The sequence below is a fragment of the Chiloscyllium plagiosum genome, chromosome 39 (genome assembly GCF_004010195.1).
Source record: "Chiloscyllium plagiosum isolate BGI_BamShark_2017 chromosome 39, ASM401019v2, whole genome shotgun sequence".
Classification (NCBI taxonomy): Eukaryota; Metazoa; Chordata; class Chondrichthyes; order Orectolobiformes; family Hemiscylliidae; genus Chiloscyllium; species Chiloscyllium plagiosum.
In genome coordinates this window covers 2336110-2353215 of record NC_057748.1, presented here as the reverse complement: position 1 = coordinate 2353215, position 17106 = coordinate 2336110, and the positions used below count along the sequence as shown (strand labels likewise).

General features: G+C 40.5%; 1 protein-coding gene across 4 annotated transcripts in view; it reads right to left on the bottom strand.

Moving 5' to 3' along the window:
* tnrc6ba (trinucleotide repeat containing adaptor 6Ba) overlaps positions 1 to 17106 on the bottom strand; it is a 214964-nt gene that overhangs the window by 191706 nt on the left and 6152 nt on the right. The window contains exon 1 of one of the 4 annotated variants that reach the window (XM_043679481.1): positions 13882 to 13959. The exons of the other annotated variants lie outside the window; for them this stretch is intronic. The gene's annotated coding sequence lies outside the window, so the exon portion shown is untranslated. Of the gene's footprint in view, positions 1 to 13881; positions 13960 to 17106 lie in introns of those variants that run through there. 4 annotated transcript variants of the gene reach the window in all.

The following is a 17106-nucleotide window of genomic DNA, read 5'->3' as shown; positions in this document are numbered from 1 at the left end:
TTAGTTTTGCTGACATTGAGGGAGAAATTGTTATCTTTGTACCACAACACTGAGCATTCTATCTTTCCTGCTGAACTGTCGACTCCTCCACGAGTAAGAAGAAAATTGAGAAACAAATATGTATGGAGATCTCCCATATATGTAAGCTTAATCAGGTTGTAATAATGCGGGATTTTAATTTTACAAACATTGACTGGGGCTACCATAGTGTTGAAGGTTTGGATAGTGAAGAATTTGTCAGATGTGTTCAAGAAAATTTTCTTTATCAATATGCGAATGCTCCTACTAGAGGAGCAAAACTAGACCTTCTTTTGGACAATAAGACTGAAGTTAAGGTGGATGAACACTTTGACAATCATAACTCTATTAATTTCAAAATGGTTATGGAAAATGATAAGTCTTCCATAAGAGTTAAAGCTTTTAATTGTAGTAAGGTAAATTTTAATGGTGAGACAAGAACTTTCTAAAGTTGATTGGAGTCGACTGTTTGCAGGTAAAAAGATGCCTGACAGGTGGAAGGCTTTCAAGGGTGTGATGATTAAAGTTCAGAGGCATTTTGTTTCTGTTAGAGTGAAGGGTACATCTAGTAAGATTAAGGAACAATGAACAAATAAAGATATTGAGGTTCCAATCAAGAACAAGAAAAAAGTCTTTTATTAGATATTGACAACTTGGTTCAATTTAATCTCTTAATAAAGTGTGTAGGAGAATTCTTAAGAGAGAAATCAGGAAGGCAAAGAGGGGATTTGAGATAACACTGGCAGATTTGGTTAAGTGTAATCCAATGAGATTCTGCAAATACATTAAGAGCAAAAGGGTAACTCAACAAGAGGGTAGGGCCTCAAAAATCCAGGTGGTCAACCCCAGGAGATGGGAGAGATACTAAATAAATATATTTTATCAGTTTTTACTATGTAGAAAGAAATGGAGTCTAGAAAATGCAGAGATATAAGCTTTGATGGTTTAAAAAACAGTTCACATTACAGAAGAGGAAGTGCAGGAGGTCTTACAGAATAGAAAGGTGGATAAATCTCTGGGACCTGATCTAATGTATCCCAGAACGTTGTGGGAAGGAAGGAAGGAAGTTATGAGACTTCTTGCAGAAATACTGGCATCATCTGTAAGTACAAGTGAGGTGCCTGATGACTGGAGGGTGGCTAATGTTGTACCTTTGTTTAAGAAAGGTTGTAAGGAAAAATCGGGGAACTAAAGACCTTAAGAGTTAGACTTCGGTTGTGAGTAAATTGTTGGAAGTGATTGTAAAAGATAGGATTTATGGATATTTAGAGGGAAAAATTGTTTAGCAATAGTCAGTATGATTGTGTGAGAGGAAAATAGTGTCTCAAAAAAATTGATTGAGTTTTTTGAGCAAGTTACCAAAAGTATTGATGATAACAAAGCAGTTGTTGTTTATTTGGAATTTAGTAAAGCCTTTGACAAGATTCCGCATGGTGCCCTAATTAGTCAAGTTAAGTCACATGAGATGCTGAATAAGCTTGCCAATTGGATACATAATTGGCTTAAAACAGCAGGGGACAAAGTAATAGTGGAAGATTGCTTTTCAGATGGAGACTGTGACCAGTGTTCCACATGGATCAGCTCTGTATCCTCTTTTGTTTGTCATTTATATACAGAGGAACCTCGATTATCCAGCAAGATCGCAAGGTCTCAATGCTTGGCTAAACTATATTATCTGGCAATTGATTAACCGAACGAAATACTCCTGAAATACTCCCAATCCGTGTCCTTCGAGATTGCTCTGTAAATTATTTGGATGAGAATATAGAAGACATGGTTAGTAAGTTTGCAGATGACACCAAAATTGGTGGCATAGTATACAATGAAGAAGGTTAGCGAGTTTGGAGAAGATTTGTTGTTCAGGTTAAGGTTCTGGATGCAACTTTTCTCACTGAGCTGGAAGATTCGTTTTCAGACTGCTCTGTCCCACTTTCTATTTGCGTTTAGGTTTCCATGGATTGGTGATGTTATTTCCTGTGTAGGTGATATCATTTCCTCCTCTTATTCTCAGATGGTGGTAGATAGCGTCCAAGTTGATGCTTTTGTTGATAGAGTTCCAATTGGAATGCCATGCTCCTAGGAATTCTTGTACATGTCTGCTTGGCTTGTCTTAGGATATCCCAGTCAAAGTGATGCCCTTCCTCATCTGTATGTAAGGATACTAGTGATAGTGGGTCCACTATTCTAGCTTTTCGAAAAAATCAGAGTTAATTAATTGGGTCCAGTAACCCTTCCTCAGAACAGACTTCTGAGGAAGGGTCACTGGACCTGAAATGTTCAACTGATTTGTCTCCACAGATGTTGCCAGCCCTGCTGAGCTTTTCCAGCAATTTTTGTTTTGTCGCTATTTTGGTTTTAGTGTCAGAAATTACCAACTTACTACATTTAAATGCCCCCCCATTCCCATCCAAGTGTAATGCTTGTGAACTAGCCAATCAGATCCAATTAGCATACAGAAGTTAAAAAGCGATTATGCTCCAGCTCATGGTAGAGCTGAAGCCAATTTGGAAATCTGGAAACCATTAATGTGTATATCATAGATGTGGAAATAAAAGTTGATATTATTGAGCAGGAAGATAAACAATTGTACTCAGACAACAACAAAAAAAACACATGGTAGATGAGTATAATATGGATGAACATAAAATTCGAGCAGCCAAAGAAAAAGTTGATTCATAGCGATACAACTCTAACTGTGCCAATTATCACAGGTGAATACAAGAAGTCTCCAAGTCAGATTTATTTATGCAAAATTGACTTGTTATCACCTAACAGTAACTGCACTGAACACTAGAATAATGTTTGAGTGGAATAAGGTGTTGCATCCTATTACTGGCCACTGGCAGTAGTCAGAAGGAACACATTTCCCTGATGGGAAGAGATTGGCTTCAGAATACAGCTGTTTTTATGTCACAACATTAAGAAGAACATTTCTTGCTTATGCAGAGAAGGAGTATATCAGAAAAAGAGATATGCTTTTAAATGCACAATGTTTTATAAATCATTTCATCCCTTGCAACCGGAGAGACATCCTGATTTAGGTGCTGCAAACATAATTTATTCTCTTAATTCAAAGTTTAAACAGAATCATGTTTGGATTGACTGTTTTCCTAAAAATCATTTTTCAATTGTCATCGCTATTAAAATTATCAGAAATACATCAATCCAAATTGTCCTATCAAAATGACCTAGAACACCACCAAAATGTATGGGCTTACTTAACTGGCATTATTTATAAATTTTTACTATTTCCTATAAATGGATGTATTCTTCAGTAGTTGGCCTCTCCCAGAAAGCCCAGGTTAACTTGTCATAATCCTTGTAATGGCAACAATGGATCTATAAACATAAAAAAAAAAATGAAATTTAAAAAGGCATCGCCACCCAATATGGATCGCAGGACAATGATTCTGGGGTAAGAACCACATTAACTAACAAATTAGCTCACCGGGAATTGGAATCTTTGCCACACCAATGCGCCAGCCTTGAACCAGAAAAATGTCATGGCTCAGTTCTGCACATGCTGGACACAGTGTAGCCCAAGTGCTCACCCACAACTGCTTCTGACATCTTGTCAGTCAGTAGCAGTTACATTCTAAGAAAATACAGTTAGACTTGGCCAAGTTATTTACATTAGGATCAGAGTACATCTGACATTAACATGTCTAATGGCATCAGATGAACAGGAGAATCGACATTTCGGGCATTAGCCCTTCTTCAGGAGCTAATGCCCGAAACGTCGATTCTCCTGTTCCCTAGATGCTGCCTGACCTGCTGTGCTTTTCCAGCAACACATTTCCATCTCTGATCTCCAGCATCTGCAGACCTCACTTTCTCCTAATGGCATCAGATCAATATCCTACACTTTACAATAATCAACAAGCCAGGGAATCAACATTCAACAGAGGGGGCATATAAGGATCAGCACTAGGCATACCCAATAATGAGGTACAAAACTTGTTTAAGCTACAACATAGGACCATTTGTATGCCAAACCAGAGAAGCAGGCTGTGATAGACAAAATTAAGTGATCCACAAACAATGGATCAGATTTAAGGTCTGCAGATGAGTGAAGATCTGCTTTCTAATTTAGCCAAAAGAGAAATATTTGGTAAGACAAATTTGTCAAACACACATTTGCAATTAGAATTAACTGAGAAGAGCAAAGAACTGTGTATTATGCTTTCATGCAACATATATGGTGACTGCAGTGTTCCAGAGCATAGTGAAATCAGGTATTAAGTGGGATAAGAGTAGTATGCTGCTTTTAGATGACACGCTAACTAGCAGTAAGGTAGAGAAAACACACTGCAGGGATGAACAAAGTTATAACTCAACTTCAAGACTGCATGAAAGCTTAAAAAACATTTTGTTCTTGGTGTAACATACCCAGGTACTAAACAGATGAACGCACCCATCCCATGAGAAGACTAAGAGAATTTTGAAAGCAGAGATAACAGACAGCAAAGAATTTAATACATTCATTGGGACTGTTGTGTCTTATCTTAAGCTCAACTGCATTCACTCCAATACATCAACTGCTCAAAAGAGTAAAAGATTGGGAGTGGTCTGTAGAGTGTCAAAATGCATTTAAACAAGACAGTACTGACTAGCAAAGTTATTTTGGTCCACAGTTATCCCAAGTAGTAATTGATTTTAGGTTATGATGCTTCGCCACAAGAGTTAGGGATACTGTTATTACCTCACATAATACTACATAGTATGGAAATAATGAAAACATCTGTTTCACATTGTTAAAACAATGTCAGACTCAAGTTGAGAAGTTTCAGTGAGTTTTGAGAAGATTTGGAGAGAAGGTTTGAGAAGTTTCAGTCAATAAAAAGCAGATAAATGTTGAATAATGCCCAATTTGGGGCATCACAAATGTAAAACTTGAGATTTTAAAGATTTGGCTTGCCAGATTATTATTTGATCCCATCATATATGTTTAAGTCAGAAGAGTGTCTGGACCTGGGCTCAATTCCCACCTCGGTCTGTGTGGAGTTTGCACATTCTCCCAGTGTCTGTGTGGGTTTCCTCTGGGTGTTCCGGTTTCCTCCCACAATCCAAAGATGTGCAGATGAGGTGAATTGGCCATGCTAAATTGCCCATATAGTGTTTGGTGCATTAGTCAGGGGTAAAATATAGAGTAGGGGAATGAGTCTGGGAGGATTACTCTTTGGAAGGTTATTGTGGACTTGTTGGGCCAAATGGCTTGTTTCCATACTACAGGGGATCCTAAAAAAAGTTTGAAATATCTGAGTCATACACATTCTAATACGGAAATATGTCACAGCATCAAAATAAACGATGGTGCAGAAAGAAGGGTACAGATGTTGAAAAGCTCTTTATGAAGTACATATAAGACGACAAATTCGGCAGTAATTTCCATACTTCTCTTTGAACAATCTGAACATTTTCCTGCTCTCTTATAGAACAACCCTCCAGACTACAACAGGTTGCTCATCTTACGAATTAGTATTTAAATATGCCACTGAAACAAGGCTTGATTTGCTTAAGATAAAGTTCAAAATCACACAATACCAGGTTATAATCCAACAGGTTTATTTGGAAGCACAAGCTTTCGAAGTGCTGCTTCTTCATTGCTTCAAAAGCTAGTGCTTCCAAATAAACCTGTTGGACTATAACCTGGTGTTGTGTGATTTTTAATTTTGTCCACCCCCAGTCCAAGACTGGCTCCTCCAAATCATTGCTTAAGATGGACATCAGCAGAAAAGTAAACGATAAAGCAGCTGAAGCAAAGATGAGTCATGACACATGAAACATTGACAGTCCAGTGCTGTCAGAAGGTCATGGTGAAAAACCAAGGCGAATAGGGACAGTATGTAATTTAAGATGTTGTAAAGAGACTGGTTGCTTTTACATATCTTGAAGAGAGATTCTGTCAGTGTCCTGTAAACTAGATGCTTGAAAGAGGAAATCTGACAGAGCAACCCCCTATATAATTCAAGTTCCTTTACAGCCCCAAGTGAAAGTTAGAAAACGAAGTGAGAATCCCAAAGGAACAAAAAGCTTACCAATATCACAGAATTCATTGATAGGCAAAGTGAGTCAGGATCTTTGAGTAAAACAAATCAATGTCACAGTCAAAACCATTTAACAGAAGAATCAATAGTCAAATTCAAATCAGAGATTTTGACAGGATAGAGCACATGGATAGAAATATCAGAAAGAAAGAAAAAAACCAAATAGGTGAAATGAAGTTATGTAGGCAAAAGAATTTTTTTATAATTGACCAAATACCATGAAACACACACTAGTATGCATGTCAGTCTCTCAATATCAGTCAAATGCCTTGGTTGTCTCTACGTTAACAAAAAAATTGTACCACTTGTTAAATTTCAACTGCTGTTAACATTGATTTCGTTCTATTATATCTGGGAAATTATGTGGATTAAAAGATAAAATAGTATGTACAAGATTTCTTAAATGGATAGGGATTGCAGCTTACTGCAAAATCTAGATATTTTGTTACATTGCCCTCTATTGAGGTATAAATAAAGTTAGCGCAACAAGAGCGGCCTACAGTCATACTCAATACAATACAGTACATTAAGATTGTGGGTTTCAATCCCACTTCAGAAACTTGCTCTAAAAAGTCACAATCCAATGCTGCACTGAGAGGGACAAATGTCTTTCAGAATAAAAGGTTAAACTAAGGTTCCTCCTAAACTCAAGTGGATGTAAAATATCCCATTACACTACAAGAAGAGCTGGAGAGTTTTCCTGTGTCCTCACAAATATTTATCTCACCAAAATCAAAAGAACAGGTCTGTTCATTTGCACAAAGCTGTTTGTGGGAGCTTGGCATGCACACAATGGCTGCCACATTTCCTACATTACTAGAGTGACGACACTTCAAAAGCACTTGATTGTAAACTGTTCACAAGTCAGGAAAATGCTGATTTTTTTTCTTCACAGACTTTTCTCAGTCTTGTATGCTTGCCAAGAAAGTAAAAAACAGTGTGCAGTAGACTAGCAATTCACAAGATCAGTGGAATGCTGCATCTCCATGCCACCAGGTGATAGTAAGGGCAACAGATCACAAAATAACTAATTGAACGTTATTAATTGGAACTTCAGGAAGTATATACAAACAGCTAAAATAATAACATCTCAATTGTTCTCAGTCCTGTTCACCCATCTCCACTACACTCACTGACCTACAATGGCTCAACTTTAAAAATCCTCATCCTTGCTTTCAAATCCCTTCAGTGCCACACCACTCCCAATTCTCATCTTCTCTAACCCTACAATTCTCCAAGATTTCCGCATTGGAGTATACTGATTTTAATCAATCTACCTTTAGTGAACATTTCTCCAGCTGTCTAGGCCCAGGCTCCCAACACTCTCCACTTCTTCCATCCTTTACGAGGCCTACTTCTTTAACCAAGTTTTTAGTCATCTACTTCGACCAGATATCCTAATCTAGTCCCTTTTGCCAGCACTTGGCCCATAGCCCTCTAAACCCTCCCTATTCACACACCCATCCAGATGCCCTTTAAATGTTGTAAATGTACCAGCCTCCACCGTTTCCTCTAGCAGCTCATTCTATACATGAAATACCTACTGCTTGAAAAGGTTGCCCCTTAGATCCCTTTTAAATCTGTCCCTTCTCATCCTAAACCAATGCCTTCTAGTTCTGAACCACCCCAACCCACAGAAAAGATCTTGTCTATTTGTCCTGTCCATGCCCTTCATGATTTTATAAACCTCCATAAGGTCACTCCCTCAGCCACCAAAGCTCCAGGGAACACAGCCGCAGCCTATTCAGCCTCTTCCCTATAGCTCAAACACTCCAATCCTGGCAACATCCTCGTACAGAGAAACCTCAATTATCTGAATATCAATTATCCGAATTTCAGATTATCTGAAGATGATCTCAAGGTCCCAATAGAAACATTACATCAAAGACATGTTTCCAACACCGATTGCGTCTTTTGTTTAGAGATTAAAAGTGAACTCAGCTTACTGAAATGCTACATCGATGGGAGCCCAGGCACTGTCTCTAAATGACTGACCTTCTGTCCTCCCTCCGAGTTCCACATAGGGGTGTCCCCTAAACCCCCCCTTCCCCAGATAATCTCTCCAACATTGTCCAGTATAGGGCAAAGGTGGAACCTGCCAGACAGTTGGTGTGTGTGTGTGTGTGTGTGTGCGCCTCTTCCCCACCAAAGGTAGCAGTCTTACTGTTGGGGTCCAGTCTGGCTGCCCCGGAGGCAGGGGGAGGTGCAGGGCACAGGAGGCAGGGTAGTAGGGTAGGTGGGGACAGATGGGAGGTGTTGGATGGCGTTAGGGGGCGGGCAAGGGATGGGGGTGGGGTGGGTTGGCTGTGGATGGGGTGCAGGGTTGGGGGTAGGCAGGGGCGGAGTTGGACAGGGTTGGGGGCGGGCAGGGTGGGGTGGTGTTGGACAGGGTTGGGGGCGCAGACAGGGGCTCATGCACAGTGTGCTGCTGCCTCGTCTCCTGAACAGGGAATGGACTTAAAAAACTCCAAGCCCCAGAAGAAAGGGATTGAATCAATTAACCAATAAATCAATTATCCGTACGAAATACTGCCCACCCATCTCAATCAGATAATTGAGGTTCCTACGTAAATCTTTTCTAAACCCTTCAAGTTTCATAACATCCTTCCGATAGCAAGGAGGCCAGAACTGCACGCAATATTCCAAAAGTAACTTAACCAATGTCCTGTACAGTCGCAACATGACCTCCCAACTTCTATATTCAATGATTTGACCAAAAAAGGAAAACATAAACACTTCTTCACTATCCTATCGACCTGCGATTCTACTTTCAAGTAACTATGAACCTGCACTCCAAGGTCTCTTTATTCAGCAACACTCCCCAGGACCTTACCATTAAGTCCTAGGAAGGACCACTTAACTGGAAGCAGTCTCAACCCACTCCACCAGATCATGCAAATGTAAGAAACCTGCAAGAAAACAGGGTAAGCATGCTGGCTTCTTGTAAGACTGAGGCTACGTAGTTTCAAGACCCCCCTTCCTAGCTTACTCCTAGCAAACATACAATCGCTGGAGAACAAGATGGACGAATTTAGATCAAAGCTCAGCTTCCAGCGTGAACTGCGGGACTGCGCACTTCAGGCTGATCGACTTACCAGAGGACGCTGTATGGTCCATATGATGGATAGAAAAACAAAGGGTGGAGGGGTTTGCTTTTTAAAATCAACATTTGTGGTGCACGGACATTGCAACCCTGGGCAGCCAATGCTTCCCAAACCTTGAATTCCTCATCAACTACAGGAATTTACCGCTGCTATACTAGCTGCTGTGTACATACCACCACAAACAAGGATTGAGGAAGCTCTGGATTTGCTGTACTCCACCACTAACACCCTGAAGACAGAACCTCGAGGCCCTGTTTATTGTTACTGGCAACTTCAATCAAGCCAATCTAAGGTGTTACCCAAGTACCACCAGAACATTACCTGCCGCACCAGGGGCCCTGAACATTTTAGACCACTGCTACACTGTAAAAGATGCCTACCGCTCCATCCTCCACACTCATTTCGGGAACTCCAACCACAATGCCGTATTTCTTCTCTCGACTTAAAGGCAAAAGCTCAAGCAGGAGGACCCCTCACGGATAAAGGTCTAGTGCTGGACAGTGGAAGCAGAGGATCAACTCCAGTGCTGTTTGGAATTGGCTGATTTGGCCATGTTCAAAAAGTCCGCAGGTACCCTGGTCGGGTACACCACCACCACAGATTTTATCAGCAAATGTGTGGAGGACTGCATACCGAGCAATTCAATTCAGGTGTTCCCCAACAGGAGACCCTCGATGAATCATACAGAACCTGCTACAAACTGTGTGAAGCCTTCAGATCAGAAGACCCACTCAAATATAAGGAATCTAAGTATGACCTTCGCAGAGCCATTAAGACAGCAAAGGACCAATACCGATCCAAACAGACACCCGGCGACTATGGCAAGGACTGAGTGACATCACAGATTCAAAAAAAAGAGTCAGTGCAAGATAGCTGACGATGACATATCCCTCCCAGACCGTCACCCAGAACTTTGGCAGAGAGGTAGCACCTATTCCGATATGTCCTGACAAACCTATCCTAACAGTCACTGCATCAGAGGTCAGATCAGTTTTCCTTTGCATTAATCCAAAGAAAGTGATGGGAACAGACGGAGTACCAGGCCGTGCAGTCAGAGCATGTGCAGATTGACTGGCAGAGGTCTTCCCAGGCATCTTCAACCTCTCCATGCAGCAGGCCACTGTCCCTGCCTGTTTCAATAATGCCAACATTATCCCTGTGCCTAAGAAGGCTCATGCAGCATGTCTCAATGACTACCACCCAGTGGCCCTAACCTCAGTGGTAGGAAGTGCTTTGAAAAGTTGGTCATGGCATTAAACAACTCTAGCCTCTCCATCATCCCTGACCCACTCCTATTTGCCTATCAGACCAACAGATCCATGTCAGGTGCCATATCACTTGTCCTTCACTCGTCCCGAGAACATCCTGACACGAAGAACAGCTACATAAGAATCCTACTCATTGACTACAGTTCAGCCTTCAACACTATTATCCCCTTGAGACTGAATTCTAAACTTAGTGATCTCAGACTAAGCCCCACTCTCTGCAACTGGATCCTCAGTTTCCTGATCCACAGGCCACAATCAGTGAAGATTAGGGACAATATTTCATCCTCACTAACACTCAACACTGGAACCCCCTCCCGGGGTGCATACTCAGCCCCCCTACTGTACTCACTGTATACTCATAACTGTGTCGCCAAATACCAGACTACTGCCATTTACAAGCTCACTGATGACATCACCATATTCAGTCAAACCTCACATGGCAACGAAACAGACTACAGACAGGAGGTGGAAGACCTAGAAAAATGGTGCACTGAGAACAACTAGCTCCCAATACCAGCAAAACAAGGAACTCATTACTGACGTTTGGTGGGATATTACTCATGCCCCCCCCCCTACACATTAACAGCACAGAGGTGGAACGAGTGGAGAGCATCAAGCTCCTGGGAGTGATCATCCACAACAAGCTTTCTTGGACTGTTCATGTGGATGCACTGGTTACAAAGGCCCAACAACGTTTCCTATTCCTCAGGCAGCTAAGGGAATTTGGCATGACAGCAAATAGCCTTGCCAACTTTTATAGGTGCGCCACTGAGAGCATTCTGTCTGGATGTATCACTACCTGGTATGGTAACTGTACCATTCAAGATTGGAGATGGTTACAGAGAATGGTGTTAGGGCTGAGTTCAATCACAAAGGCCAACCTCCCATCTACAGAATCCATCTACCAGGCCCACTGTCAAGGACAGGCCACCAGCATTTTCAAAGATCCATCCCATCCAAGCAATGCTTTTCTACAACCTCTACCATCGAGAAGGTACGGAAGCCTGAACACACGCACCAGCCGGTTTCGAAACAGTTACTACCCTACTGTTGTTAGAATACTGAATGAACTCACGAACTCTTAGTATTCACCTGTATCTGTGTTTTTGCCACTGTTTACCTACCATTTACTTATCTATGCTATTTAATTATGTGATCTGCCTGTAGTGCTCGCAAGACAAAGGTTTTCATTGTGCTTCGGCACACATGACAATAAATTCAATTCAATCCAATTAAGTGTATAAGTCCTGCTCTGACTTGCCTTTCCAAAATGCAGCACCTCACAATTATCTAAATTAAACTCCATCTGCCAATCCTCAGCCCATTGGCCCATCTGACCAAAATCTCGTTGTACTCTGAGGTAACCTTCTTCGCTGTCCACCACACCTTAAATCTGCAAAATTATTAACTAAACCTATGTTCACATCCAAATCATTTATATAAGTGACGAAAAGCAGTGGACCTCACACCGAAGGGTCTGTTTCCTTGCTGTACATTTCTCTGACTCTATGCTTACATGGCTTGCTCCCATGCAACCTTGGGATGGTTTACCATTCTACAAGGTGCTATATAAATCTAAGTCGTGTAAATATAAAAATGGCTCTGCCAAATCTAACAATGAAATAAAATAATTTCATTGACAAGTTGATCACCATTTGTTGCCACACTCCCTAGTCCCAAATACCTGGTTATTTTTGGGTCTGCTGAACTAATACATCTGAAGCTGCACCAACAGCCAAAACAGTGGTGGAGTTTTAAGATAATGGTTTCTTCTATTATGCTGTACAACAAAAAGAAAAGAGCATGCTAAACGAAAAGAGCATTAGCCAATAGACCACAGGGATGAAAGGACAAAAGTAAACTTGCACAAAACTGTTGGCAATGCACATTTTTACGTTTCTGTTTAGAAACTCTTCCCTCAACTTAGAAGTGTGCGTAGCAGCACAGTCATGCACTCCACAGCAATAAGATGCAATATACAGTATTTCAGAACACTTGAGTGACTCGAGCTAAACACTATATTAAAGACCACCATCAAAGTAAGCAAATCAATAGACACATCAAAAGAAATTCTGATCCAGATGTAAAAAAAACTGACAATCAGATATTTTAAAAACAGGTGACAATACATGACTCCCTCACCAAATTTCACCGAGAAACACTGGCTAAGCTAAGCTGTGAGACAGTCAGAATCAAACAACATGGAAATAAACCTTTCAGGCTAACTTGTCCACGCTGACCAATCTGACCTAGTCATTTTGGACCAAATCCCTCTAAATCCTTCCTATTCACATTCCCATCCAGATGGATGAAAATGGAATAGTGGAGACTAGGTAGGCTTCAGATTGGTTCCACAGGTCGGTGCAACAAGGACCGAAGGGCCTGTAATGCACTGAAAGGTTCTATGTCTTTTAAATGTTATAATTGTACTAGCCTCTACCACTTCCTCTAGCAGCTCGTTCCTCTGCATGAAAAAGTTACCCTTCAGGTCCTTTTTAAATCTTTTCCCTCTCACCTTAAACCTATACCCACTAGTTTTGGATTCACCCAACCTAAGACCTTGGCTATTCACCCAATCCATGCCCCTCATGATTATATAAGTATCTATATGGTCACCCCTCACAGCCTCCAATGATCCAAGGAAAATTTTTATTGCAAAAATACAAGTCCATAAAGAGGCTAACATTCCAATGCAGTTTTGAGGGAGCACTGCACTATTGGTGTGCAAAATGCTTGGATAACATGTTATACCAAGGTCCGTTCTCCTTTAAAGTCCTATGGTTGTTATTTTTAAGAACAGGGAAGTTCTCCGCGGTGTTGTGGCCAACATTCACCCCATAACCAAGATTATTTTGTGTACTTATTTTTTAATTCTACAGGCCTGGCAGCAATGTTGTGACCCAACAAACAATTAAAACATGCCTAAACTCAAAAATACATCCGACTTTTGAATGATGACAATGGTACAGCAACTGGCAGATATTTGACACAAAAAAGTGCACAGAGGTCAAATGAAAATATTGAAAGCAAAGTTCTTGGCGTACCAGACATTTTACAATGTTGCAATAAGCCCGAATACAGTTTGGAGGGACGTAGGATTGGGGGTGCAAGGTTGACTTGAAATGGAAAAGGTTCCTTGTAGAAGTTTCATTGCAGAATTTCAATGGCACAAAATGATTATAGACCGCACAGCTAAATAATCTACTGTTAAATTTCAATTCTGTCAATTTAAAACTCTTAACACCAGTAATACAAACTTGAAAATGATTTGGCTAGTTTACATTAAAAATATATTGGAGTCAATGGTCAGTGCACACTAACTGCACAAAGTGGAAAAAGTGGAAAAAAAGAGGATTTGCTTTTACATAGTACCTTTTAAGTCCACAAGACATTAAGTCACATTCTAAACCGAACCACCTTAATGTCCCTCATCAATAATCTTACCAGCAACCGAAGGCAGAAGTGGAAATATCACAATTATTTGCAGTGTCTCATATACTAAAGTAGTAATTGCCCACATGCAGCAAGATGAGGTCAATATTCATTCTTGGGCAGTTAAATGGAAAATAACATTGATATTATATGCCCCATAAGTGCCAGACGATGGTCATCTCCAACCAGAGAATTAAACCACCTGTCCTTGACATCAAACAGCATTAACATTGCTGAATGCCTCACTGATAGTAAATTGAACTGGACCAGCCAAAAAAGCAACAGCTGATCAGAGGCCAATAATTAGCCTCTGATTAGAAACTAGTAACTCATCTTGTGACTCCCCAAAATCTGGCTGCAGCTTCAATAGTGCTCCAGAAGCATGACACCATTCAAATCAAAGAAGCTTGCAAGATTAGTACTTCATTTTACATTTACTTCCACCAGGGTGACAGCAGAATCTATTATATACAAGATGTATTGCAGTAACCCAAAGCTACTTAGACAGTACTAACAGTGACCTCGACCACCTGGGAAAACCAGGAGAGTGGATGATCAAGAGCACCCAGTCACCATCCCAACTTGGAAATATACCACCACTCACTGGGTCAAAATCCTGGAGCTCATTCCCAAACAGTACTGTGTTTACTTATGCCAGGTGGACTACAGAGATTCAACTAGGTGGCTCATTACCTTCTCAATTAGGATAGGTAACAATAGCTGGTCTATTCAGTAACACCCACAATCTGTGGAAGAATGTAATAATTAAATGCTTCATTAACAAATTTGGTAAGTGCATGTTATCCAGTAGAACTCAAGTGAATTTCAAGCCCCAGTTTCACTTTCAATGCAATTATACCTCATGATATCGTTCCAAAGCTGCAGAGTACCTCAAAGACTCTCATTCTGGCACTAAGACCTGACTGTGAACTTACACGGTTAGTCCCTTTTTAATCTGTCACCCCCGTGTCTTGCTGAAACATACAAAACACTAGACAGATCACCTAAGATTGCAGAAAATAGGTTTTAGTCCCCTTATCCCAAAGGGGAGGCATCTTGACATCGGAGACAGTCCACAGAAAGCTTTCTAGGTTGATCCAAGGTATGGAAGGATTGTATTTTCAAAAGGATAGCCTGTACCCACTGGAGTTTAGAAAAATTAGATAACCTCATTGAAACATACAAAATTCTTAGAGGGTTTGACAGTGTAGATACCGAGACATTGTTTCCTGGGAGACATTAGGACCAGAGGGCATAATAGCATGGTAAGCAGTTTCCCATTTAAACAAAAATGAGGAAACATTTCTTCTTTCAGACAGTGAATCTGTGGAATTCTTTGCTACAAAAGGCTGTGGAGGCTTAAATATAAAAAATCTGTCCATCTCAGTCTTGAATAATCAGAAGGGGAGTCGAGGATTTTGTAGAAATGGATGGAAAGTGGATTTGAGAATGATCAAATCAGCCATGATCTCACTGAATGGCAGCGCAGACTTGATGGGCTGAATACTTCTACGACTACATCTCATTATCTTACACCTAATAAACCAGTACATAGACTCAACAGTGCTCTGTAGTTTTGTTGTACGGTATTGATTTCAAACTTCTGTTCAAAATACTGAGGGGCATTTTGAGACATTCCAAATTGTTAAGTTATCAATACTGTAAGTTAAACTTTGCACGGCGCTCAAAAGAAGGGATGTGAGCAAATGGAACAAAGCAGGCCTAAAGGAAGGTTAAATGAATAAAAAAAAGGGACTGCTCAGGAGGTGAAGGAGCTAATAACACCAATTATTTAGAGAGGATGTGGAGGTGCCAGTGTTGGACTGGGGTGGACAAAGTTTAAAAAAAATCACAACACCAGGTCATAGTCCAACAGGTTTATTTGGAAGCACCAGCTTTCACAGCACTGCTCCTTCATCAAGTACCTGTGGAGCAGGATAATAAGATAGACTTTATCGCAAAACACCACAGTGTCATGCAACTGAAACGATATATTGAACAAACCTAGATTGCTGTTAAGACTTTCATCTTTTAGAATGGATTAATATGTAAATCCCAGAACTTCTTTTCAGTCACATTTTCAAGATAACTTAAGGTTTCATTAAAAAAAGGTGACATCTCAGCTCAATTATTAAAAAGATGTGAGGTTAGAGTCTGTCTGTATCCTAATCTTGAGTCAGATTGGTTCCATTTCCAAAGTAGAAATTTATAAAATGTTACATGGATTGACTGTCTACATTGACTATCTGCAGGTTGTGTGCTTTTTGAGCAAAATAGAACATATCTGCAATGCAAATTCACCCCATAGACTTGTGTGCACACGCACGGGCATGTGAGAGAAAGAGAGAGAGACAGTGTGAGTGCACGTGAGAATGTGTGTTTGTGTGTGCATGCTTGGTACAGTGTGTATGGGTGAGTGCGAGTGTGTGTATGTGTGTGTCAGCGAGGGAGAGGGAGTATAGCATAGTGGGGTCACCTGTAGTGTGACATGAACCCAAGGTCCCAGTTGAGGCCATCCTCATGGGTACATGGTTCAGATGACAGCACTTTTTTTTTTAAATAAAACCTTAATTATCTCGAGAAATGTGACTTAAAAGTAGTTCTGGGATTTACATATTAATGAACCCAAACTGCAACCCATTCTAAATGATGAAAGAGTTAACAGCAATCTAGGTTTGTTCAATACAGCATTTCAGTTGCATGACAATGATCTTTTGCTATAAATTCTGTGTTTTACGATGCTGCTCCACAGCTACCTAATGAAGGAGCAGCGGTCCGAAAGTTAGTACTCCCAAAAAAACCTGTTGGACTATAACCTGATGCTGTGAGATATTTAGTTTTCAGAGGGAATAGAAAATTATTTGGTGAGAAAATCAAAGGATGTCGCAACTGTTTTCTCTGTAGCAACTCTGGCCCCAGATCTCATACAATTTTTTGATGTTCTTTACAGGACAAACTGACAAGATTTCTTCCCTCCAAATTGTTAACCAGGATGAAATCAAACAAAACGGTACAAGACCAAATACTGATCAAGTAAATTAAATCTTAATTGCATCCAGTTCCTAATTTAATTCTAGAATTTTATTTTGGTTTTCATGTTGCTTTTTTTTAGCAACACTATTACTGTACTTAATTTCTTTCACTTTCAGTTCTCCAGACTGACACTGTTTGATGGGCTACAAACTGAAACCACACTGATTAATCTGATCTCCCTCAGGGGAGGGGCAAGGAGGGGGG